General features: G+C 40.5%; 1 protein-coding gene across 5 annotated transcripts in view; it reads left to right on the top strand.

The window, feature by feature from the left end:
* The first annotated feature begins 12,655 nt into the window (after positions 1-12,655).
* ZMYM1 (zinc finger MYM-type containing 1) overlaps positions 12,656-27,464 on the top strand; it is an 84,402-nt gene continuing 69,593 nt past the window's right edge. For 3 of the 5 annotated variants that reach the window (XM_087446326.1, XM_014784130.2, XM_087446321.1), the window contains exons 1-2: positions 12,656-12,722; positions 27,274-27,457. The gene's annotated coding sequence lies outside the window, so the exon portion shown is untranslated. Of the gene's footprint in view, positions 12,723-26,450; positions 27,458-27,464 lie in introns of those variants that run through there. The other 2 variants (XM_087446323.1, XM_004425931.3) reach the window with 2 other exon arrangements.

The raw sequence follows: 27,464 nt of genomic DNA, 5'->3' as shown, positions 1-27,464 counted from the left end.
GTCAGCTAAGGCACTTTCTTGATATGTAATTTGAGCCTCAATTTTGCATTTTATACCAGGACATATTAGATTTGCAGGAATTTCACATAATTTCTGGAACTCATAACATATACTTATAAAGACATAACATAAAGCTTAATGTTATTTCTTATTTAACAATGCTTCCCATGTAATTTAACATATCAGATAAGCCTAATTAGTTTGACATCCCTCTTTTTATAAGGAGAGAGAACAAATCTTTTGAGATGTTTCAGGGATCCTCTGAAAACTCCCAAAGTTATCTAGAGGTCAATTCATTTAGAATTTGATTTTTGGAAGTTTTTGAAAAATATCAATGAAGTTTTTAAAACATCTGCCTAAGTAGGATCACAGATCGTTACAAAACTTAATATTTACTCATCTATTTAACCAAAGTGACAAAAAGATTTCAAAGACAAATTTAGAAGGTTACATAGCTGCAAAACCTTAGTTTTTTGTTTTGTTTTGTTTTGTTTGTGAGAATGATCAGCTCTGAGCTAATATCCATGCCAATCCTCCTCTTTTTGCTGAGGAAGACTGGCCCTGGCTAACATCTGTACCCATCTTCCTCCACTTTATATGGGACGCCGCCACAGCATGGCCCGACAAGCAGAGCATCGGTGAACACCCAGGATCTGAACCCAGGCCGCCAGCAGAGGAGCGCGCGCACTTAACTGCTGCACCACGCAGCCGGCCCCAAACCTTTATTTTTTTAATAGAAAAAACTCAGCTTTTCTAAGCAATCGAAGACTTGATAAAGACAAAACACAGAGTCTTTGTTTCCTCAGCAAAAAGAGGAGGATTGGCATGGATGTTAGCTCAGGGCTGATCTTCCTCACACACACACACACACACACACACACACACAAAAGTAGATATGGAGGTGTCTGTAAAGGCATTAACTTAACAGACTTTTGTATAGTTTTTTCTTTTAGGTACCTCTTATACCTTATTTTTTTCATTAGTTTTTGGCAACAAAACGTTCAATAAGGCTATTTTGGAATTTTGAATTCTTTGCTTCTAAGTGCAGTTTTGTTTTTGTTTTTGTGAGGAAGATCAGCCCTGTGCTAACATCTGCCAATCCTCCTCTTTTTTGCTGAGTAAGACTGGCCGTGAGCTAACATGCATGCCCATCTTCCTCCACTTTATATGGGACACCACCACAGCATGGCTTGCCAAGCAGTGCGTTGGTGCGCGCCCCGGATCCAAACCAGCGAACCCCAGGCCGCTGCAGCGGAACACGTGCACTTAACTGCTTGCACCACCGGGCTGGCCCCGAGGTGCACTTCTTAAATGATCTTATCTAATGGTAACATTCCTTCTAATGGTCAATGTAATTCCCCTGAGGCCAGCAGCAGTTTGATGGGACCCTAGCCACAAATGGAGTTTAACCCCCATTTCTGCCCACCATATCCAGCTGCAAATGGGGTGCAATCCACATTTCTGTCTGACCGTATTTTGGCCCCCAAACTGATGGTTACCAAGCCAAGCTTTCAGGACACAAAACAAGCTTAGTAATATTTTGCTGTTCTTTGTAAATATTTACACCTTCTGGGAACATAGTTTTTAAGCAGGTGTGCCCAAATGTAGCGTGCTTGATTCTTTAGAAATTAAAATTGCATTCAATTTCTCTGGTCCATCGTTCTCAAGTCTAGTACACATAAAGACAAATTTTGGAAACTCAAAAGAGCCCCAAAGTGGCCACTGTAATTTTAAATCATCTTTAGTATTGGTCCATTGGACAAAATTTTGTAAGAGGAAGGACCATAGTACTTAAATATAAACCCTCCTGGAGTTCCTGAGGGAGGAACTTCTCAGGAACTTTTAGAAGATGAAATTCCCATGTTAAAGCACAGCTGGACAGAGACAAAGAGACAAAGAGATGCCAGTTGCAAGCCCCAGGTTGTTACCTGTGCTTCTGACCCACTGGCTATAGCTGTTTGGACAAATGACACGAAAGACAGAATTTGAGCACTCACCAGATAAGGAGTAAACTCTCAGACAGCAGCAGCCGTAGCCTTCTCAAACAAAGAAACTCTTCCAGATGGCAATAGCCATGAGCTGCCATACGGTGGCCCAAAGAGAGAAACTGTTCCAGATGGCAAAAGCCCATGAGTCCAGCTTGGAGACAATTGTCTCCTGGGTTGTTTACATTCTAAAAACATAGTAAAATTTACAACTTCAAAGGACAGAGAGAAAATGAAAGTTGAGAGAGGTCTGAATTGGCCTCAGTGAGTTTAGAGTTAACAGCTTTTAGGGAAGCAACTTTTTCAGTGCTTCATTTAGAGGCTTCAAGTTACCAATTGAAATAAGCTTCCCATTCAATTTGTTTGGTTCAATAAATTTTTTTCCAATTGAGCATGCAAGTGAACCAATTTAGGAATTTCAAAGGAGTCCCACTGAGGCCAGTTGAAGCCTCAAATCCTCCCAAGTAATGTGAAACCAGCAGGACAAAAATCTACACGTAGAAAATCCATATTCTTTAAACATAAAACCAGCAGGAGTCCCAGAAGAGGGGCTGCCCTTTGGCAGTCTCCTTAGAAAATGTACTTCCAATTTGTAAGTATTTACCAGCAAAACCAAAGGCCCAACAAAGTCACAAAACAAACAGAAGTTCCTTAACAAAGCTGACAACAAAAGGATGCTCAGAACTGGTATCAAATGACACCCAAATAAAGAGCCTGAACTTCTATCAAAGATGGGAGATTTGGGCCCAGCAGGACTTATCACCAGGAGCCAGAGCTGCCAGGAGGAGATGATAGAGCAGAAGACACTCTTGTAGGTGTCTTGCTTGTGTCCGTGCAGCAGCACCTGAATTGGAGATCACTCACTCTGGATCCCACTTCTGACACCAGGCAATGTCAACAAATAAGAGGCATAAAGTGCAAGAGAAGCAAAATGTTTATTTGGGGTCTCAAGAATTGAAATTTGGGAGACACAGATTAGAGTAGAAACTCAAATGTGCTCCAATTACAGGAGAAGGGCTCAGGGTTTTTATAGGAAAAAGAGAGGAAGATGAGGTAAATTGTATTAAGGAAGAGTTCATTGGTGCTGGATGAGGTAAGGCTAGGTTTGTACTTTATAGATTGGCTTGAGATTCAGTCATCAGGGAAAAGGCTAGACTTGTACTTCATTGATTGTTTGGTGATTTGGTCATCAGCAAAGTCCAATTTTATCAGTCCTTACAAGCAGGATATTCTTGTCCTTGTTGACTTCTTGGAATATTGGTGGTTTGTTCCAGTTTGGAAGATAAAGAAAACAAGACGTGCTAGGCAATTCCTCTGAAATCATTGCTATGGCTCTGTTTTAACATGGCTCCACTCATGTCATCTTTCACACTGATTACAAACAAACTAGGGGGCTCAGAGATTAGTTAAGCAGCTTCCCCAGTTTCTGCCATGTTGTAAGTGATAGAGCTAGAATTTGGACCTGAATATTGTGTAAATCCAATTCTTATCCTTTTTTCATTTTAACAAGCTCCTCTGTAGTCTCCTGGCTGTGTTTATTTCTAATGGTAACTACCTCACCTGCAGCTTTTTCAAGTGGAGGATGCTTAGTTTCCTACACCACCTGCCTTAGGATCTGAAGTTGGGTCTATATCCCCTGTGCTCTCCATTGCTGTTCTTATGTAAAAATTCATGTTCCTCTCAAGCTTATACCATCAGGCTTTATTAGATCCTACTCCTCCTTATTACTGGATCTACTCATCTTGTAATCACTCTCCAACACTCACTGAAGAATTTAGCTGCTAGCTCATTGTTTTCTTCTTCTGCCATGATTTCACCATTCTCATTTCCGACACCTTGGTGTCTCAGTTTATTTAGCTTCTCATTTTCAGTGAACTTTCTGTCGTTCCATTTGAGCTTCCGCATTCCAATGGCCACATCTTGAATCCTTTGATAGCCTAAGATTGCTCCACCTCTGAAATAATATATTCAGATATCCCACTGTCTGACTACAGCCCACTATCTTTTCTGTTTTCCCACTCAACATCTCCCTCTAAAACTATACTTCTATTTTATAAGGACCTCTGGTTCCTTGATCAGTCTATTTTCATCCTATTTATTAACCTTCTACTGTCTTCTCTTCCTATTACGTTTTCTACTAATCACTTGCCAGTGTCCTCAGCTTTCTCCTATGGACCTTTTGTTGTACCTACCTGGAAAAACAACTCTGAATCAACTTCTCCATGCCATACCTTGGCTGCTTACTATTGTTGGTAAAAGTCATACAGCCTACAAAGCTGGTGCAAACACAAATTCAAGGTCCTCAACCTCAACTAAGCTAATGGTATTTTCCAGAAATCCTTCTGTCCTCTTTTGTCAGTTCTCTCTTCCATTCTTCACAATGTCTATTCAGAGTTTCTCCTTTCTCTTCAAATCTCTGACCCATTCACCTCACTCATAGCAGATGACCTGACCTCTTATTTCACAGAGAAAATACAATAGAAGCCATTAAATAATAACTTCCTTAGTTCCTGGCACCAAACTCACAAAGTTTTCTGCAATTATACCTGCCATTCATTCTTTCCTCCAAACAAAGGAGGGAATGTCTCTCCAGCTACCACCTTATCTTCTTTGTCATAGCCACATACCTCTTAGAAAAGCTGACTACACTCAGTATTTTTGCTTCTTCATATCACGCCCACTCTCAATCCACTGTTATCTGGCTTCCGGCTCCTACAGAAACCACTCTTGCTAAATCCTATGGATGTTTATAATTTCTTATTTTATCAATCAGCAGCATTGCTATTGCTGATGTCATCCTCTTTTAAACCCCCTCCTCACTTGGCTTTGTTGATACAATATTCTCCGAGTTTTCCTCATACTGCCTTGGCCACTTCTTTTTAGTCTCTTTTTTGTGTTCCTATATCTATACTAATTCTTTAATTATCAGTGTTGCTCAAGGTTTCTCTCTTTGGCATTCTTTTCACCTCACTCTACCCACAATGAGTGTACTCTCACCACCAATTTCTATGGTTGTAATCATCAACTCTATGTGATGACTCACAAAGCTATAACTCTTTCAGGTATGTCTTCTGAACTGTTTATCCTACGGCTTATTAAATATTTTCCTTTGGGTATTCCACAGCATCTCAAACACAACATATCTAAAATTGAACCCATTATTTGCCCCAGTGCCCCACCACCTCAATTGCTCCTCCTTCTCCTGTGTTCCCTATCTCATGGAATGGTACTACTATCCACCAGGTGTTTTTTTTTTTTTTTTTTAAAGATTTTATTTATTTATTTTTCCCCCAAAGCCCCAGTAGATAGTTGTCTGTCATAGCTGCACATCCTTCTAGTTGCTGTATGTGGGACGCGGCCTCAGCATGGCCGGAGAAGTGGTGCGTCAGTGCACGCCTGGGATCCAAACCCAGAGCGCCAGCAGCGGAGCGCGCACACTTAACCGCTAAGCCACGGGGCCGACCCTCCACCAGGTTTTCTAATCATCATGTTCCCCCATTCATCCACAGTGATTCCTCTCTTAACTATCTCTTTAATTGGTCCATTTTTCTCCAACCCCACTTCCACTCTCCAAGTTCAGGCCACCATCACCTCTGACCTGGATTACTACAACGGTTTCTGAATTGGGCTTCAGAAGTGGTCTCTGTACCTACAGTTATTTTGCCCTTACTATCCTTACCCCAAACAGCAGCAGCCAGAGCAATTTTTCTAAAATGCAAATCTGATCAAGTAACTTTCTGGATTAAACTCTTTTATGTCTTCCCACTACCTTCCCACTTCCTTATCCAGTTTTTAAGGCTCAGTATGATGTGGCCCCATCTACCTCCAGCTTCAATTCTTGCAACAACTTCCATCTTGTATGATAGGTTTCAATAATACTGAACTTATTTCAATTCCTCAAATGCTTCAAGCTCTTTCTCGCCACTCAGTCTTGGAACATGCTGTTCCTAGAATACTCTTCCCCCTTCTCTTCACCTGGCTAAGTCCTACTCAGTTTTGATTTTTGGGGTTTTTTTGTTGTTGGTGGTGAGGAAGATTGTCCCTGAGCTAACATCTGTTGCCAATCCTCTTCTTTTTGCTTGAGGAAGATTGTCCCCGAGCCAACATCTATGCCAGTCTTCCTCTATTTTTGTATGTCGGACACCACGACAGCATGGCCTGATGAGTGGTATATACGTCCGTGCCCGGAATCTGAACCTGCAAAACTGCAAACTCGGGCCGCTGAAGCAGTGCGCACAAACCCAATCACTACGCTACCGGGCCAGCCCTATTACTCAGTCTTCTTGTATCAACTTTTATCTAACTTTCTCCAGGAAGCCTTCCTTGACCTCCAAGCCTGGGATAGATGGTGCTCCTATGGGCCTCCCAACATCCTGTACTTCCACTCTCATAGCCTCATGTTGGCAATACCTATTTACATGTCCAAATCCTCCACTAGACCAGCTCCATGAAGGCAGGAACTGTATCTATCTTGGTGCTTTTGTTTATCCCCACCATCTAGTTATAGTGCCTATCACATAGCACTCAACAAATGTTTGTTAAATAATAATAATTACTAACATTAATTCAGCACTTACGTATATTATCCCATTTGATCTTCTCAGCAACCCCATAAAGAATGATTGTCATCGCCATTTTACACATGAGGAAACTGAGGCTCAGGCAGGTTAATGCCCAAAGTCATTCAGCTAGTAAATGAGAGAGCCAGAATTTACACATAGGCTGTCTGACTCCAAAGATAGTATTGCTATATGTTGACCTTTGAAGTGGGAAGATGAGATAGCAGGAAAAGAATAGTATTCCAGGCTGACTATGAATCCTAAAAAGTGGGAGAGTTCTTATTTCAGATGTTACCATGTAGGTTGGCCCAGATTAAGTGACTCTAAGCCTTCCTTGGAGGTCATCATGGAAACACTGGGGAACAGTGCCAAATGTTGTGCCCCCATAAAGTGTTTGATATCAGCTGAAAAACAAGCCAGTTTCAAGGCGAATTTAAAGATTTTATTTATTTATTTTCCCCCCAAAGCCCCAGTAGATAGTTGTATGTCATAGCTGCACATCCTTCTAGTTGCTGTATGTGGGACGCGGCCCCAGCACGGCCGGAGAAGCAGTGCGTCGGTGTGCGCCTGGGATCCGAACCCGGGCCGCCAGTAGCGGAAAGTGCACACTTAACCGCTAAGCCACGGGGCCGGCCCAAGGTGAATCTATTTAGCACTTAGTCATTTGGATTCATAGCTCAGACTCTGTGACAATGAGAAATAGAAACAAAGACGTCCTGAGGCAGAAAGGATAAATTTACCATCCATTCATTAAACAAACATTTATCTAGTGACTCCCTGTCCGCTATTGTGTTAAGTACTAGGAGATGAACTGTAAGAGACAAAAACATCCAGTCTCAGAAAAAGAGAAAGTGCATGTCAGGCAGAGATGCAGAGCAAGACCTACACAGAAAGTTGCATTTATTTGTTTGATAACCAGCAAATAAAACTCCAAATATATTTCAAATAGTTGTCCTGAGACAGGATGTTACACATAATTAGGATGCTTTTTAAAAATTTTCTGTAGCATAAAGAACCTTGAAGAGGGAGAAGGGCTCTTCAAGGAGACAAACAGAATTATGACTCATTCTTCCTCTTCCTCTTGCAGGTTGTTCCACTTGTTGGCCATTAACTGCATATTGACTATCTGGTGATATCTCATACTACTATTTTTCATCATTCTTTGACTCTTGCCTTTTTCCCCAATAAATTTATGGGACTTTCTTACCATTATAAAAATGATACATGATTGTGGTTGGGGAAAAACCATTTTATGTATATATATATACACATATATATATGTGTGTATATATATATATTTTTTTTTTAAGTTACAATGTAAGGGAAAAAGAAATCCACCCTCAGTCTCATTGTCTCAAAGACACCTATTCTTTACATTTAGTGTATTTCCCCTATCTTCTTTCTGTGAGTCATTTTTTAAAATATATTTGAAATTGTGCTACTTATGCAATCCTCCATTCCAACCCTCCCCACTGTGTGGCAGCCATGTGCTTTGAATGGAACTGACACTATCCCCAAATCCAAGGGTGGTCCCTGATTGGTATAATTCAATAACAGTATCCCAGCCTCCTTACCACCCTAATTTGTTCAGAAGCAGTACAAGACCCCAAATAGGCCAACTGGTCCAATAGCTTTGAAAAGGGCTACCCTCTTTCTTCCTGGTTGTGAATGAGGAAGTATACTCCATGGTAATAACCTTGCTACCATGAAGGAGGCCAGTTTGAGAATAAAGCCAAAGCCAATCAAAGAGGGCAGAGCTGAGAGAATTACAGAAAAATGCAACCTAGTCCTGACTGAGCCAAATATGGAGCTTGTCCTCTTTCTATACTTTTCAATTTTATGACTCAATGCATTCCCTTTATTGTTTAAACCTGTTAAAGTTGGATTATATATCACTTGCAACCAAGCGTGCTAAACAGATATACCATCCACACGGGATAATCAAATGAAGCAATTTTAGCATTATGCTCTTAAAAAATAAATGAAGCTTATTTGGGGGGGTATACAATATAAAGAATAAAGTTGAGGTATTAATTCTCATTCTTTCTGAACTTCTACTCTTGGACCCAAAGCAGGATACTCTTAATATCTAGGTCTTTTCCTAAGGGTATGAATGTCATCGGTTATGGACGAGATCCTGGAGACTTTTCTTGGACTATGGCTTGACTGCTACTGGGCCTCTCTCTTCAGACACCTACTCAAAAGAGGTAAGTCAAGGAACCAAGTTAGGTTCCAATGCTTCATCCAAAAGCAACAGGTATGAACTTTAGGACATATTCAGGTATGGAGAAAATAAAATGAATTATGATTTTCTCATAATCAACTTAAATCCAAATCTGAGACTTCATGTTGCTACACTGGCAGAAAATTTAATCACAGTCATTATTGGCATCCCAAGAAAAATGCCCCCAGAGGTATGTATAGGTCCCAGGGTGGGTCTTATCCACCTCCAAAGCATCTTTGAGGCTCTGCAGCTATTGGCTTAATAGTCCAGACTGGTTATCTCAGAGATAGCCATTGCCCCAGTGCATGTTCTCATCAGGACCAGTGGCTTGGGGCATGAGCATCTTCAGCAAGAATACAACTCCTTATGCTCAGGGTCCAGCCTTCTCCCCATATTACTGTCAAAGAACATGGTGCAGGTCCCCTCAAATCACACAACTATAGACCTTCACCCTCTTCCTAGCCTTCTGAAATCTTTTCCTTGGTTTTGTCTAAGGCACTTCTCTGTCTCCTCAAACAAAACACACACACACACACACACACACACTCTCTCTCTCTCTCCCTCCCTGGATACTTTCAAAATCTTTTCAGTCAGATTGAATTTTTACAAAACATAAGACCAGCTCTTGCCTTCCAATACTTCCTGCTTTTGGTCTTACCAAAATCCCCGGGACAAGGATGCAAGGGAGGAAAAGTATACAACAAACAATACAAATTAGTATCTCAAAAATTAGATAAGTGCCCCATGAATAAGCAGTTTGCACACCCAATGGAAGTCCTCACCTGGGACCAGGATTCAGCCTTTTTTATAGCGTTTTTTTTTTTTTCTCAGTCCTGTTATCAGAAGCAGGAATGTGCACTCACTGCTCCAGTTCTCCTAAAGTGGTTACACAAAAGCTAGGGCTTATCTTTCACTGATATTTTTTACACGTAAGAGTCATTCATTTATTAGAAACAGGAGCCTACACATCTTATAGGCTCAACCGCTTTACCTTGCTTAGTGAGACAAACTTCATTAACCTAAAAACTAAAAACGTTTGTTGTCAGGAATTGCTCACACATTCATTTATTAGAACTTTTATCTGTGAGTGACAGAAAACCAAGTCAAAGTAGGTTAAGTACAAAAGAGAATCTGTTTGCTCACATAATTTGGAAGTTCGAGAGTTGGACATCACAAATGGCTGGATTGGGGAGGGGAGGTATCAAAATTGTTATTTTATGACCTAGAGTGGAACCTGAGAACAGTAATCCTACTTACCCACAGTTTCACTTTCCATGATTTCAGTTACCCAAGGTCAACCATGGCCCCAAAATATTAAATGGAAAATTCCAGAAATAAACAATTCTTAAGTTTTAAATTGCAGATTGTTCTGAGTAGTGTGATGATATCTCGAGCTGTCCCACTCTGTCCCACCCAGGACATGAATCATCCCTTTGTCCAGTGTATCCACACTGTATACTCTACCCGCCCATTACTCACTTAGTAACCATCTGGCTTATCAGATCCATTGTCAAGGTATTCCAGTGCTTGTGTTCAAGTAATCCTTACTTTACTTAATGAAGGCCCCAAAGCACCAGAGTAGTGATGCCAGCAATTCAGATATGCCAAAGAGAAGCTATTGTTGTTAATCTCTTACTGTGCCTAATTTAGAAATTAAACTTTATCACTGGTATGTATGTATGTTACCGCCCAAGGGGGGTCGTCTGCCCACCACAAGACATGCCAATATCAAGAGTTAAGATGGTGGGAGAGAGAGGATTTTATTACAGCTTGCTAGCAAGGGGGAAGGTGGCTGACTAATGTCCAAAAGAACTATCTTACAGAACAAAGACTACAGGCCAGTTATATAGAGGACTGTTCTCCAGGTGGGGGAGGCATCTGGCTTCACGTGGGGGCATCCATTGGATCTCTGGGTGAGGGCAGACATCTGGTCTTTGTTCCTGATATTCTTTTGTTTTACTGGATATACATCAGAGACCGGAGCAATGCCCTATACCCAGATCTTTCAGTTGTCATTGATGATGGCTATCAGCATAGACTCCCTGCCCAGGGGTCATCACATTCCTAAGGAACTCAAAAGAACAAAGTTATTGACTTATCACAGCTGGGAGGGGCCATAAAATCTACAAAGCATATATATCTCCTGGAGGGTGCATATCCAGCTAGGTTAGTTAATCAGGTCATTCAAAGTTATAATATGGTTTCTTTTCTACAATATGGCTTCCCTTCTGTCAACCTTGTGTTGAGCCAGTATCATGTATAGGAAAAAACATAGTATATATAGCATCCAGTAATATCCATGGTTTCAGGCATCCACTGGGGGTCCCCGGGGGATAAGGAGAGACTACTGTACTCCATCTTCCAGGAATTGTGATTAGGTCAGTGATGGTCATTTGATGGAGTTAGCACTTTGCTGGAATTTTTTTCCCCTAACCTATCAAGAAACACACTTCTATATCCAGTGAAAATATCCTTCAGGAATGGAGGTAAAATAAAGACATTATTAGAGGAGGAAAACCAAAAGAATTTGTTACAAACAGACCTCTAAAAGAATTGCTGAAGGAAGTTCTTCAGATACAAGGGAAATGATACCTGAAGGAAACCTGGAACATCAAGAATGAAGAGCAACAGAAATGGTAAATATCTGGGTAAACATAATAGACTATTCTCCTCTTGAGTTCTTTTAAAAATATTTGATTTGGCAGCAAAAATTATAACACCCTCTGATGGGGTTTACAATTCTAATACATAAGACAACTATAACTTAAGGGTGGGGAGATGATAAAGGGATTTATATGGTGGTAATATTTCTGCATTTCACTTGAAGTGGTAAGATATTGATTCTAAGTGGACTATGAAAATTTACTTATGTTTATTGTAATCCCTAGAGCAACCACTACAAAGAGATCTGGTCATAAACACAATAGATAAATCAAAATAGAATACTAAAAAATGTTCAAATTAGCCAAAAGAAGGCAAGAGAAGGGAACAGAGAACAAATAATGGTATACCTAATTACTGTATACTATATTAGGAAAGTAATAACTGTTGGAGAAATTAACTTCAGTTACCAGTCTAGTATTCAAAAGCACCAAAGGATCTGAATTTGAGGTTAACTGCAGAGGATATTAGGAACCATAGCAGCAGGGGTCAGGAGGCCCTTTTGGCATAGATATCCCATTCACAAAGGGCCTCATTTAAACTTTTAATAGCATCTCAAGAAGCATGGTCAAAGACAGAACTGCAGTAAATTCATCATTCAACTTTATGTACCTTTTATAGTCCTATTATGACTTCAAAAATAGCACAATTATTTGATCCTATACTTTTTCAGGTGTTGAAAGTGTTAATTTGTTAAATAGCATTTAAAATATACCATGATTTTTGCCACACTGTTTTGGGATTATTTCAATTTTAATATACTAAGAGCTCCCCAAAAAGGAAGAATCCTGAACTACCACTCTGTTTCTGCGGATAATTTCTTTTACTGGGAATCTACTTTGTACCTAGCCCCTTACTAACACTGTCTTTCTAATCATCAGAAGCCTATGACGTGGGTACTATAATTATCCCCATTTCAAGGATGACGAAATTGGGATTTACCGAAGTTATCAATAAAGCCTTCTCTCGAATCCAGGAAATCTAATCGCCCCGCCTAAACTCTGAGTCAATCCCGACGCCGCCCCAGCCTTTAAGGGTCCATATTTGGTTGACATCTAGGTATGGCTTCAACTGTAAGCTCCCAGGCAGTCTTATGGGCTCTCCCCCGCCGCCTCTCCCACCTTCTTTCCTATCCCAAGATCGCTGTTTCCAACAGGAAAAGGAGACGCGCTGGGCCGGCCGCGCTGCGCATGCTCGGCCGCAGAGCACGGCGGGAAGGGGGCGGGGCCTGCGGGGCCGTTTCGCGTCAAACTGCCTTGGAGATACCTCGCGCGGGGAGCGTCCCTGAGAGAAGTTAGTAAGCGTTCTTGAGTGGCTGTGGTGTGGGTCTCTATTCCTCTGCCTTAGCGGAGACGGGCGGAGAGTTCCGCCAGCGGGAGGGAGGATGAAGCATCGGGTCGGGCCGGATTCCTAGAGACGGGGCCGTGCCTGCGGATTCCGCCATAGGAGGGTCGGGAATTCCGGGTCAGGCCCGTGGATTCTGTTTGTCTTCTCCTTTAACCTTGTCCGCAGAGTCGGGGGTCATTGCCCGCGTTCCCGCCGCCCGCTGCTCCTACGTCGTGATGGGCTTTCAGCATTTGGTCTCTCTCCGCCGCCTCTGTTTCTAAAACATGCATCTGGTCTCACCTGTGGCTCTCCTTTAAGCAATGATTTTTTCAAACAACAACAAAAAAATCATAGAACTCCATTTGCAAGTAGAATTGTACACGGGATCTCAGCTAAAAGAGATTAAATAATTACTCTAAAAATTTGACTCTTGATGAATTCGGACTTGAAATTGGGATTTAGATGAAGGAGCAGTATTTATCACTTGATTTCAGTAGTTGGCTCTAGTATACAGGATTGAGAGTATCTTGGTTTGCATGGACTAGTGTTTGCAAACGGTAACTTTTCCAGTTTTCTCAGGATGCAATCTCAGCATACTTTTCAATTAAGCGAATCGAAAGCTTGAAAATAGATAAGTGAATTTTCTCTTTAAGAGTTGAATCTCTAATAACATCTGACAATAACTTGTAATCCTCATCACAAATATATAAGACAAGAAGCCCTTAAAATTGGTAACAAGAACTGTATTTTGTTTAGCCCCGACAGTATCAGGGCGCGACACTTTGCCAATTTAACTCTTAGGATAAGGCAAGAGCATTAGAGGATTTGATGCCTTTGCTAAAATAGTGTATTTGCCTCTAGGGTTTTCTGTGAGCGAACATGTACAGGTCAGAATCCAAAAAGGATAGGTGCAAAGCTGTAACCTTCCTCATCAGTGGTACAGAGACAAGGGATTGAACTGTATTCACCCAGATAAGCAGGAAAAGCTATTTGAAGGTCTCTTAACCTAGCACAAAGTAATGCTTTGGAGGGCTCCAGAATACTTAACAATTGGTATATAACACAGTTAAATGTATCTCAAGATTTTATTAGTTTTTTAAAGTAAATTTTTGTTTAAAAAACGAAATATGAATGAAGTGTTTGCTGGACCCCCAAAGCTACTGATTTACAGGATGAAGTTCAAGGTTTCTATTGTTCAGGGACTTTCCTGATATGACCCATGTCTGCTTTTCCAACTTCATTTCCTTCCACCAGCACTCCTGCATTTTATCTTAAGCAATAACTCCCCTTCTTATAGTTCCCTTATATTGGTTTTTGCACGAGCTGTCCCTGTACCTAGAATATCCCCCATTATTGCTTCTTAGACACTACTTTAAAACCTAGCTCAGGGCCGCCCCGTGGCTTAGCGGTTAAGTGCGCGCCCTCTGCTACTGGCGGCCCGGGTTCGGATCCCGGGCGTGCACCGACACACCGCTTCTCTGGCCATGCTGAGGCTGCGTCCCACATACAGCAACTAGGAGGATGTGCAACTATGACATACAACTATCTACTGGGGCTTTGGGGTAAAAAAGGAGGAGGATTGGCAATAGATGTTAGCTCAGAGCCGGTCTTCCTCAGCAAAAAAGAAAGGAGGAGGATTAGCACAGATGTTAGCTCAGGGCTGATCTTCCTCACAAAAAAAAAAAACAAAACCTAGCTCAAATTTCACCTTCTTGAATACTTCTTTAACCATCTTCTCTTCCTTCATTTCACTTTGTACCTTATATACACTTACATTGTTGCATAATGTGCTAGGCAGAGTATTATGAGTGTGAGACATCCTAATAATCCTATGTCTGTAACCCCAGTACTTAGGCACTTCATAAATAGTGGCTCCCCATTGCCTGCAGAACTAAGCATGGACATTTTAGTTTGGTTTGAAAAGCATTTAGCCTTCCCCCAGCCTTCCTATCAAGCCAGTAAAAGAGCTTGCAGAACTCAACTGAATAAAACAAATCTTTGCAAAGTGTAGTGTATAAAGAAGTAGCTTGGGCCGGCCCGGTGGCTTGGCGGTTAAGTGCGCGCGCTCCGCTGCTGGCGGCCCGGGTTCGGATCCCGGGCGTGCACCGACGCTCCGCTTCTCTGGCCATGCTGGGGCCGTGTCCCACATGCAGCGACTGGAAGGATGTGCAGCTATGACATACAACTATCCGCTGGGGCTTTGGGGGAAAAAATAAATAAATAAAATCTTTAAAAAAAAAAAAAAAAAAAAGAAGTAGCTGTAATGCAAAGAAATAAGAGGTTGGAGTATACCTGCTGCTGGACTCTTTCATTAGTCATTTTATTTTTGCTTGTGTCCATACCACCCTATCTTAATTACTGTAGTTTTATGGTAAGTCCTCCAACTTTTTTCTTTTTTGAGATTGTCTTGGGTATTCTAGGTTCTGTATACATTATATATACATTAGAATCATCTTGCAAATTCCACAAAAACTCCTCCTGGGATTTTGATGTGTACCTCCATTTGGAGAAAAGTGACTTAACAATATTGAGTCAGTCAATGAGCATGCTATTATCTCTGCATTTGCTTACATCTTCCTTAATTTCTCTCAGCATTGTTTTGTTTTCAGTGTAGAGATCTTGACATATTTCATTAGATTTATTCCTATGTTTGATGTTTTATGATGCTATAGAGAATGGTTATTTTAAAATTTTTATTTTCTAACTGTTCTAGTACAAAGAAATGTAATTGATTTTTGAATATTGACTGTGCTAAATTTACTTAATAATTCCAGTAGTTATTTGGAGACCCTTTTGGATTTTCTGTGTACACAACATATCATCTATAAATAATGACAATTTTACTTACTCCTTTTCAAGATTAATATCTTTTCTTTTTCTTGCATTATTGACCTGAGTAGAACCTCTAGTACGATGGTGAAGAGAAGTGATGAGAGAGGCAGTTTTTAATTATTGACCTTGTATTATCCTATGATCCTGCTGAGTTCATTTATTCTTATAGTTTTTTATTGGAAGGAAGAGGAGATTCTTTAGGGTTTTCTATATACACAATCATGCTGTCTACAAATAAAGACAGTTTGTTTGCTTCTTCCTTCCCAATCTTTACACCAAATTTCACAAGTATTTCACTTTAGCTTAAAGAATTTCCTTTAGCATTTCTACAGTGTAGGTTTGCTGGTGATAAATTCTCATCATTTTCGTTAATCTAAGAACGTCCTTGTTTCACATTTACTTTTGAAGGATTTTTTTGTGTGTGTGAGGAAGATCAGCCCTGAGCTAACATCTATGCTAATCTTCCTCTTTTTGCTGAGGAAGACTGGCTCTGAGCTAACATCTATTGCCAATCCTCCTCCTTCCCCCCCCACCCCAAAGCCCCAGTAGATAATTGTATGTCTAGTTGCTGCATGTGGGATGCGGCCTCAGGATGGCCGGAGAAATGGTGCATCGGTGCGTGCCCGGGATCTGAACCCCGGGCTGCCAGTAGCGGAGCGTGCACACTTAACCACAAAGCCACGGGGCCGGCCCTTTTGAAGGATATTTTTACTGAGCATAGAATTTTGGGGAGATTTTTTTCCAGCACTTTAAAGATAATCCACTGGTTTCCGGCCTTCATTGTTTCTGACAAGAAGACAGCCTTCTTTCTTATTTTTGTTTCCCTGTATGTTAATGTCCTTTTTCTCTAGATGCTTTTAGATTTTCTTTTCAACTTTGGTTTTCACCAGTGTGACTATGATGTGTATGGTTGTGTTTTTCCTTATATTTATCTTATTTGTTGTTCATAGAGCTTCTTGAATTTGTGTGGTTTGATATTTTTATTCACTTGGGGGAAATTGTCCAGCTAGTATTTCTTCAAATATTGCTTCTGTTGCATTGTCTGTTTTCTCTTATTCTGGGACTCTGTTTACATGTGTGTCACACGTTTTTGCCATGACCCACATGTTACTCACATTATTTGTATTTTTATCCTTATATGCATCAATCTGACTACTTTCTACTAACCAGAACTGTCTTCTGGTTCACTAATTTGATACTGAATTCATCTATTGAATTCTTAATTTCTCTATTTTCCAGTTCTCAAATTTTCATGACTTTTCTTTTTTAAACAAATTCCAGGACTCTAATGAACTTCTCCATCTTTTCCTCTATTTTCTCAAACATATCAAAGGCTTTACCTGATACTACCAATGTGAGTCACCTGTGGATCTGTTTCTATTGTCTTTTTTTTTCCCTTGGTTTTTAATTTTTTTTTTTTTTAATTTATTTTTTTCCCCCAAAGCCCCAGTAGATAGTTGTATGTCATAGTTGCACAGCCTTCTAGTTGCTGTATGTGGGACGTGGCCTCAGCATGGCCGGAGAAGCGGTGCGTCGGTGCGCGCCCGGGATCCGAACCCGGGCCACCAGCAGCGGAGCGCGCGCACCTAACCGCTAAGCCATGGGGCCGGCCCTCCCTTGGTTTTTAGTCAGTCTTGTTTCGTTTTTTTGCCCATAAACTTTTATTGTGTTGTGAACATTGTGGATGAAACGTTTTGGAGACCTGAGTTGTACTTCCTCCCGAGAGGACCAAGTTTCCTTTAGGCAGATGGGTAGTACTAGCAGGTTACATTGATCCATTGAGGGTTGGTGTTAGGCCTTGCTAGGCTAATCTATTTCGATTTGCCCTTGCTTCTAGGAAGCAATCTTTTCTCCTGGGATGTGGCCCTTACTCCTAGGGCATGGCACCCCTGGAGTCTTAACTGAAAGTCTAGGTGGTTAGCAAATCCCCTCTACTTTGCCAGGCTTAAATTGCAACTGTTCTTAGCTCTGCAAAGCTACTGATCTCTTCTCAGCTCTCTCGCCTCCCAAATGCTGGTTTCTGCTAGGTTTTTTGGAGTCTTACTCTGTAGAAGTACACTTTAGGAGTCAGCTAATAATTGGAGGAGGGGGATATTAGTATGCAAATGTGAGGGCTTATTTCTCTGTGGTTACCTCCTCTCCCAGATTGTGCCTCTTATGTTCCAACTACTTTGACAACTGAGAACTCCTGTCTCCTTAGCTCACTATGCTACTGTTTTGTACTTGGGCTTTTTCCTCTACTCTGTCCTGGAAAGTGCTCTCAGGGGTAAAGCCTATTAATTTTATAATTGATTCCAGTGGGAGGTTTTAGCATGCTACTCTGTTATGCCTAGATTTATCAGTCTTATTTTTAATTCATACCAATCTGATAAAATCTGGGGCTGAGTTGATTTAAAAGCTGAGTAGGATTTGAATAAGCAAAAATGACTTTGCAGGTTGGAGAACAGTATGAGCACAAGTATAGTGGAGAGGAATTAAAAGATTAAGGTGAAGCAGTTTGAAGCATCAGGTTTATATAAGCAATATTGTGCTAATTTTCCAGGAGGAAAGTGTATATATCCCCTCTGGAATTCCATTTGTGTGTCTGGAAGTAACACCTGATGACGTGCAATTTCTTTGTGGTCTCATGTTTTACTTTAAAAATGAATATGAATTTTGTTTTCTGCTCTGTGATATATCCTTCTTTGGTTTAAATTAAAATATTTTAAATTACTTTTTACCATGTAGTATTAAGCAGCAGGAAGACATGCCACATTTATCCTATGACTATTAATACTCTCCAACATATGTGGTTTAGCCCCAGTTTGGAAAGATGGGTGAAACTATATTAAAAAGAGTTCTTTAGGACTTATTTTACTCTAATGTGCATCTTGTTGGAAAAGGAAGTATGGGCATACCTCGGAGATATTGCATGTTCGGTTCCAGACCACTGCAATAAAGCAAATATAGAAATAAAGCAAGTCACACAAATTTTTTGGTTTCTCAGTGCATATAAAAGTTATGTTTACACTATACTGTAGTCTTTTAAGTGTGCAATAGTATTGTGTCTAAAAAAACACAATGTACATACCTTAATTAAAAAATACTTCACTGCTAAAAAATGCTAACCGTCCTGAGCCTTCAGCACCAATAGACTTGCTCAGTGCAGGGTTGCCACAGACCTTCAATTTGTTAAAAATGCAATATGTGCAAAGCACAATAAAACAGGGTATGCCTGTGATGGATTTATTTTTCATATATGTTTTTGCTTTTTTTGTTTTTCTCACAGCTGTATACCATTTTCCCCTGCCTCAGAAATATATTTTAGGTTAATTACATTTTCAGGCTGCTTTCCATTATTGGCTTATTTGTGTGATGACTGGCAAGTTTGAAGGAATTCCGAGATGCCAAAGCTCATAGATGTGCTTTTTTTTTTTTTTTTTTTGGTGAGGAAGATTGGCCCTGAGCTAACATCTGTTTCCAATCTTCCTCTTTTTGCTTGAGGAAGATTGTCCCTGAGCTAACATCTGTACCAGTCTTCCTCTATTTTGTATATGGGACACCGCCACAGCATGGCTTGATGAGTGGTGTGTAGGTCCGTGCCCAGGGTCTGAACCCAGGAACCCTGGGCTGCTGAACCGGAGCGTGCAAACTTAACCACTATGCCACCCGGCTGGCCCCTAGATGCTTTTATTTATTTATTTTATTTTTGTGTGTGTGTGTGAGGAAGATCGGCCCTAAGCTAACATCTGCCAATCCTCCTCTTTTTTTGCTGAGGAAGACTGGCCTTGGGCTAACATCTGTGCCTGTCTTCCTCCACTTTATATGGGACGCCACCACAGCATGGCTTGCCAAGCAGTGTGTCGGTGCGCAGCCGGGATCTGAACCCGTGAACCCCGGGCCGCCGCAGTGGAGCGCGCACACTTAACCGCTTGCGCCACCGGGCTGGCCCCTAGGTGCTTTTATTTTTAATTGATGTTTAGACTTGCATAGCATATTTACTTAATGACAATCTAGTAGTTAATTTCCAGTAAGTTTTGCTTTGCTGGTTGTGTGTAATGCTCAGATGGGCTGGGAAGAGGGCATATGAGCTTTTATTGCACTTCACAGTAAGGCCTATTTAATTTTCTGCCTTGGAGTAGGGACTTTCAGTAAAAGCTGAGTTAAAGATCAAGGTATGGCAGGTGGTTGAGTCCCAAACTCAGAAATAAAAGATAATGGCAGAATTTCTTGGGTCTTTCATGTACTAACTCTGTATAAAACCATAGACCTGGAATTACTCCTGTAACAACTTTAGCTTATCAATATCTGTTTTACTTATCCCCTACCCTCTATAATCATTAATTTAAAAGGCAAATTTGCCTGTTATTTTACCCTCAAAATGAGTTTATTCGGGAATAGCCAAAAGAATTGCAATTCTGAATGTGCATGCTATGCCTAACCTAGGCAAATCCAGAAAACAAAAGAGGGGAGTTTGCTTTTATAGAGAAAAAAGGAGGGTAGGGCTGTTCTAAACAAAAGTCCGTTGGAGGAAAGTAACAGTTGAGGGGGCCAACAGCTGCTCATTGGCTGAACTTTGGCATTTCTCATTGGCTGTGCTGTTGCTGTTTGGAGAGAGAAATTTTCCTTCAGTAGTAAAGTAATTGTACTTCTGTGGGAGATGCAAGCTATGTCTCTTCCTGTTTGGAGTAATTGAGGGTGTATGATAGAGCATGAGTGCTCCCCCTATAGGCCTTTCCAACTCGTTCAGTTAAGGTATTTTTAATTAATTTCCACAGTCATGTTACAAAACAAAAGTCAACTGAGTAAATTTGAAGATCTAATTGGCTTTATTCAATGATTCATGAATTGCCCAGCATCCTATCTAACAAATAGAAGGACTCTCCAAGGAGTTTCGTACAAGATAGAAGGCTTTTTATAGGCAGAAAAAGGGTGGGACAAGGAAGTTATTAGCAAAAGAAAAGATTGTATCAAGCAAGGTCAACTTCCCTTAGGGGGAAGGGCAGGGGGTCTTATCATGCAGATTACCTCACTAGTGTTGATCAGGAAGTTCCAGACTGATTGGTTTAAAATTCTACGCTGAGAGAGACTGAAACGGCAGTTAGGTTAGATATTAAGTCTTGGGGTTTAATACAAGTGACTCCGTTTTGGGCTTGTTTCTTTTTAGCAGTTGTAAAGCCCTTTTTAAAAAAGAGTATCTGTTTGTCTTGAGGGTGATCAAGGAAGGGGAATCCAGGGGACTTGTATGCTGCAGCCAAGCTAGGGTGTCAGGAAGGGAAAGAGTTCCAAAGGATTCAGAATTGGAGATGGCACCTACCAGAAAAATGGAAAATAGACATCAATTAAGGAAAAAGAGAAGCCAGCCCTGGTGGTCTAGTGGTTAAGATTTGCTGCTCTTACCACTGAGGCCTGGGGTTTGTTTCTGGCTTAGGGAACTGTCACCAACTAGGTGCCCGGGGAACTCAAGAATGGGTTTAGAAGACAACCAGTAGCCACCCTGAAGCTAACCAAGCCTCCCTACAAGAGCTACACCATGACCTTGCCTTAATTTTAATTCGAAGATCTCTTCAAGAGGAGATTAAGCCTCATTACCATAATCTGCAGTGTACTCGCCTCTCCGTTTTGAATATTCATTCCCCAACCAAATAAAAGTTCCTCCTTCCTTTTGTTCGGGGACACCATGACTTTGGAAATGATTCCTCATGTCCTCCTATTTGCTGCAAATACACTTTACTTTGTGAGACAACTTCCACTGCTGTAGCGTCTTATTTAACTCACCAGGAGGCGAGCCCACTTGATTAGGTAACAGAACCACACCACCCATCTGTCGGTTGTCATACTGTGGCAGCCATGTCTTGCTGTGATGCTGAAAGCTGTGCCACCAGTATTTCAAATACCAGCAGGATCACCCATGGTGGACAGGTTTCAGCAGAGCTTCCAGACTAAGACAGACTAGGAAGAAGGACCTGGCCACCCACTTCTGAAAAAATTGGTCATGAAAACCCTATGAATAGCAGTGGATTATTGTCTAATACAGTGCCAGAAGATGAGAGGATGGTGCAAAAACACCAGGCAGAGTTCTGCTCTGCTATACACAGGGTCGCTAGGAGTTAGAATTGACTTGACGGCACTAACAAAAAAAATAATAAGGAAAAAGAAGAACACAAGGAACCAATCTGTCTTTGAAAAAGAGGCCTTGGGGCTGAGTAATCAGAAGGCTCCTGTAGCTCCTCAAAAGTCATAAAATGGAATTCTTTTTTTTAAGCCTGAATGCACAACAATGTTTTATATTGCGATTTGGGGTTTTAGCTATCTATTTACCAAAAAGGAATCCATTGATTGGGGGCAGGGGGGTACAGGCATGAGGTGTAATGGGAAAATAGATTCAAGACATTTAGAAGGTATATTTGATCCAATTTGGTGACTAGATGTGGGGACTTTGGGAGAAGAGGAACTTAAGACTACCACCTAGATTTCTGGCTTGGGAAATTGGGTATATTTGATAGTGCTGAAGCCAGGTACCTGAGAGTTACTGTAAATATTCAGTAAGATTACCTTTTGACCTTATGAAAAGTTAATCTTGTCAGTTTGCTATTTTCCTATTTAACCTGAGGGGTAACTCAAGGGTAACAAGGATTTATGAGCTTGTTTTACAGAATAAAGGGAATGCCTTCAAGGATCGAAGGATAACCAGCCCCCAGCCCAGAAGTTGATGCCCAGAAGTCAGATTGCCCAGGGGCTTATTGAGAGTGAAAGTAACATTGATTACCCTTTTGTTTCTCTGAAACTCCTCCTGCCACACCGATTAGCTCTATAAAACTCCCTGCCTTCTCTTGTTAAGGCAGATTTGAGAGAACCCATGCTCCCGCCTTCTCCTCTTGGCCATTTCAAATAAACTTTTTTCCATCTCCAAGCACTGATGTCTCAGTGTTTGGCTTACTGTGCGTCAGGCACGCCTAAATTTGAGAATTAAGAGGTCTGGTAACAATTTTGGCAAGCCAGCCAGGAGGCTTGTGCCCATGGCTGGACAGCCCCCGGGAGGGTTTGAGGGATCAGTGGTCCCCAGCAGCTGTCCGGGCATCTTTGCCCAGGGGACTTCCTTTGCTGCTCCCGCCTTCCCATTGGTTGGAGTGGAGAAACGCATTGGACTGCAGTCTACTTTTTGTCCTTGTATGCATGTGTTTGTCTTGTATGTGAGTAGTTTCCATTTTGCTTTGCTGGGTCAGTCACCAGGACACGCACAGTCATGAATTCCCTGTCTCTCTATTTGCATTTCGTGTGAGTAAAAGGAGGGACCCTCCTTTGGGAGAGATCTAAGAGACTATTGGACTTCACCTGTGGAAAGGAGGGACCCTCATTTGGGAGAGATCTAGAGGATTATTGGACTTCACCTTCTGTCTTTGTTCTGCAGGGGTATGATACCAAGTGGCCAAAATAACTCTTTATGGATCCTTAAATTGGAAAAACTTCTAAATTGGGAAAATTTTTAGAGAACTCTCATAATAACTAGTCTTAACTTAATCAGACTTGGGGTCTCAGCTTCCTAACAAAAACTCCACATACACATACTTCACACACACACACACACACACACCCCCATAGGGTAAATTGGTTTAGAGTTGAATTGTTGCTCTTGGAACAATGGCCTCTATTGAACACTTTCTGCAGACTTATTAAAGGTATGATACATTGTCCCAAAGTTTTAGAACATAAAAATCTTTTGATTCACTTAAGTTAAAAATCTCCCTGACATAAAGAAGCAGTTGGAAAAATGCAGCTGAAAGGGTGAATCAACCTCTCATCATTCAGCCTGTAATCCATTTCTTTGGGGAACTGGAAATAATTGTCTTTGTCTTGCAAATCCCTGCAGGGCCAGAGGCGCTAGAAGGTGGTTCAAAGTTGACTTGTCCTTTTGCCAGTCCCAAAGCCTCTCCTGTTATACTGGGACTGATGAGGCAAATAAGCCCCAGAAACTCATTTTGGAGCAAACTTGAATGCTTTCTCTGTGCCTTTGTGATGTAGATTTTCTGCTCCCATCTTCTCTAGGACCTGAGAACCATTCTTTGAAATGACGGAGACTTGTTATTGAAGTCCTAATGAAAGCTATAATTAGAGGTCTAAGAGTTTATGGAATTAAATGATTACATCTATTTTGCATGATTGTATTATAAATTGTATTGTGGAGATAGGCATCGTGTCTCACTGGAGGAAACACTCCCTGAGTATTAATATTGTAAAACAGCATACTTTTTTTTGGTAGGTAAGCTTTGGTACAAGTGACCAAATTCTTATTTCTTCTTCCTTCTGGTTTGACTTCCAAAAAGGAAGCCTTGGTTTGGCCTTCAATGTGAGGGTCTTGATTTGGAGGATGCCCAATATTAAGGAAGAATTAGGGGATCTGCTCACAGAAGTTCTCTTGGCTTGGTTTGGTTTTGAGATCTCGTTCTAGCTGCAGCATAAGTATACTTTTGACTGGCTGTGTCTAAATTCTGAAACAATGAGAAACTGCTACCCTTAAACAGTCAAGGGGAAACTAAAATTAAAAATGTTAATGGAGTTGGAGTTAACGCCGTCTGGAATAGTTACTGTTTGTCCCAGCTGAAACTTGACAAGATATTTGAAAGGATTTAGTAACTTACGATCAGAAATTTGGCCAAATTGGAAGTTGATATTTAAAGCCTGATAGGAATTTTTTTTAGGCCTTCTTCCCTAAATTAAGATAAAGCTATGTACCCAGAGGGAAAGAAGCAAATTTAAGGATAATGTGACTGGATGGACATTTAAAACAGAGGCTATAAAATCTTTGTTGCATCTATCTATTGTTATGTGTATGTATATATGTTATAAATGTTAGATATTTTTCTACCTCTGGATGCTATCGCAAAAATTAAGAGCTCTGTTTAATTGGCTTAAAGTAAGCGCTTACATAAATTCATTAAAAATTAAGGTATATGAAATAATCTTTGGTAAATAAAAGCTTATTTAAGTTTGTTGGTTTGATTGAAATAGGCATGTCCTCAGAGTTATATAAGCATTGAATATGATACAGACATGCAACATGGGCTTACTAGTCAAATACAAATTTGTCAGCAAAATAATAGCTTAAAATTATAGCTAATTTTGTGTAATGTCTTATGAAGTTTTCATGGGTAATCAAAATGCAATTCTTGGGAACAAATGGTTTAGATAGATAAAAATGGGTAAGAGTTTTTGGGTATAATAATTATGTCTTATGGTCTGTATACCTGAAACAGCTTCCAAATTCTTTTTTTTTTTTTTTTGTGAGGAAGATCAGCCCTGAGCTAACATCCATGCTAATCCTCCTCTTTTTGCTGAGGAAGACCAGCTCTGAGCTAACATCTATTGCCAATCCTCCTCCTTTTTTTCCCCAACGCCCCAGTAGATAGTTGTATATCATAGTTGCACATCCTTCCAGTTGCTGTATGTGGGATGCAGCCTCAGCATGGCCGGAGAAGTGGCGCGTCAGTGCGCGCCTGGGATCCGAACCTGGGCTGCCAGTAGCGGAGCACGCGCACTCAACCGCTAAGCCATGGGGCCGGCCTACTTCCAAATTCTTTTTGGTAACTTGAAACTTTATAATTTTTGCTAAATTAAGTTAAATGATGAAAATTTGTTGAGTATCTAGGTCATTAGCACATAAGATAAAATATTAGAAATTGATTATTAAGGATAGATTTATCTGCCTTTGGTTTCTTACCTCAGAGAAACTAAAAAACGCTTCGGTTTGTTGATAGGCATGTTTTGTACATTCTGAGGACTATTCTAAGAGAAGGCATGTATTTCTAGAAAGTCTGTATACAAGAAAAGTAAAATGTTTTCAGTAAATAAGGTATAAAGAATAGAGATATTTGTTTGTTTTGTTAAGAAAGATAAATTTGTCCTAAAGTACTAGGAAAGAAAAAGGAAAAACTTGGGACAAATTCTGAATGTAAAAAGAAAGTTACAGAAAGTTTGTGAAGGTAAAACCCTGAGGAGTTGTATACATGGTGAAGTTGTCTAAGAGTAAAGTGAGTCCAATTAAGTAAATTTTTTGTGTGTGTGTGAGGAGATCAGCCCTGTGCTAACATCTGCCAATCCTCCTCTTTTTTTTTTTTTTTTTTGTGAGGAAGATCAGCCCTGAGCTAACATCCGTGCTAATCCTCCTCTTTTTGCTGAGGAAAGACCGGCTCTGAGATAACATCTATTGCCAATCCTCCTCCTTTTTTTCTTTCCCAAAGCCCCAGTAGATAGTTGTATGTCATAGTTGCATGTCCTTCTAGTTGCTGTATGTGGGACGCAGCCTCAGCATGGCCAGAGAAGCAGTGCGTTGGTGCGCACTGGGATACGAACCCGGGCCGCCAGTAGCAGAGCGTGCACACTTAACCACTAAGCCACGGGGCCGGCCCCCAATCCTCCTCTTTTTTTTGCTGAAGACTGGCCCTGGGCTAACATCTGTGCCCATCTTCCTCCACTTTATATGGGACGCCACCACAGCATGGCTTGCCAAGCAGTATGTCAGTTTGCACCCAGGACCCGAACCAGCGAACCCCAGGCCGCCGCAGCAGAGTGCGGGCGCTTAACTGCTTGCGCCACCAGGCCAGCCCCAGTAAATGAGTTTTAATGTCAAAAGTAAGCTGGTGCAAAATTAGAATTTGGTATAATTTTCTTTAACTTTGGGTCTGCTCTTGATAAAGAGAGTATAAAAGGTTTTCTTTACCTTTGAATAAGTCTACATAAAAGACAGAAAAAACTATGTTTTATTAAAATAATTTCTGTTGTCACTTTGATTAAATGGATAACTAAGCCTTGTTTCCTATTTTACCAAGTGTTTTAAAACTTTTTGATATTTTTGATGAACTTCTCCCAAAATTAAAGTCTTTCTTTTGACTTAAAAAAAAAAAAAAAGGAAACTGAGAATTTCCAGTTATTCTCGGGACTACTGGAAGAAACTTGTTCTCTGTCTTCCTACAAAGAAGATACTAAACTAATTAGGCTTATTTGGTATGTTAAATTACATGGGAAGCATTGTCAAATAAGTGATGGTAAACCTTCTTAGATGGTATTATGTGGGTAAATGTTATTGATATAAATGTTTTAAAAATTATATAACCTTCCTAAAATTCTGATCTGTCATGGTTGTCAGCCATAATTCTATTTATTATCTTGAAGTGTTGTATGTCATAGCAATAGCCAAGTCTCCTTGTCTTTTGTAGATAGTTGTTGTTTTACTCTGATGTTTTTACGGATGTATTTCATCTTCAGAGAGATTCATGGAAAGGACACAATCTAGAATACAAGTTTCTGATAAACTTTCAGATTATAAAACTGAACAGGGTAAGAAATTACAGAACTCTAATGGAGAAACTAATGACTTCATGAAACTGCTTACAGAAGATCAAGATCAAGAGTTGATTACATGGGACTGGATGAACTGATGAGGAAATTTTTTTCTCTTTTCTCTCAAGCTAACTATGACTTATAGCAATTTGGTAAATTATACTTTTGCAAGCAAAATTGAAACTTTTATCTATTTCTCCCTACCTGATCCCTCCAGAATTTGGAAACTCTTAGTGAGTGAGTGAGTGAGTGAGTATTGTTTTCATGGCAATGTAGTTATTTGCATAACTGCAATAAGAATCTGTTCTTTGCATAAGTGCAATATAGTTGTATGCATGAGTGCAATAAAAATCTGTTCTCCTTATAACAGGGCACAATTGGAAACATTGGTTATATTACCAAAGCTTTGACTGGAATGTCATATTTGAGAGAAACATGCATAGACTCAGATATGACCAGACAGCTTTTGAGGAATAAAGGTTGACTTTATGAAATAAAGCCACTTGGAAATATTGGCCTGATACCTTGTACCTGGTACCTAGCAACCTTACCAGGTGAGTA

This window comes from Ceratotherium simum, chromosome 22 (genome assembly GCF_057802395.1).
Source record: "Ceratotherium simum simum isolate JZ-2026a chromosome 22, ASM5780239v1, whole genome shotgun sequence".
In the NCBI taxonomy this organism is placed as follows: Eukaryota; Metazoa; Chordata; class Mammalia; order Perissodactyla; family Rhinocerotidae; genus Ceratotherium; species Ceratotherium simum.
This window is presented reverse-complemented; position numbering and strand designations above follow the sequence as displayed.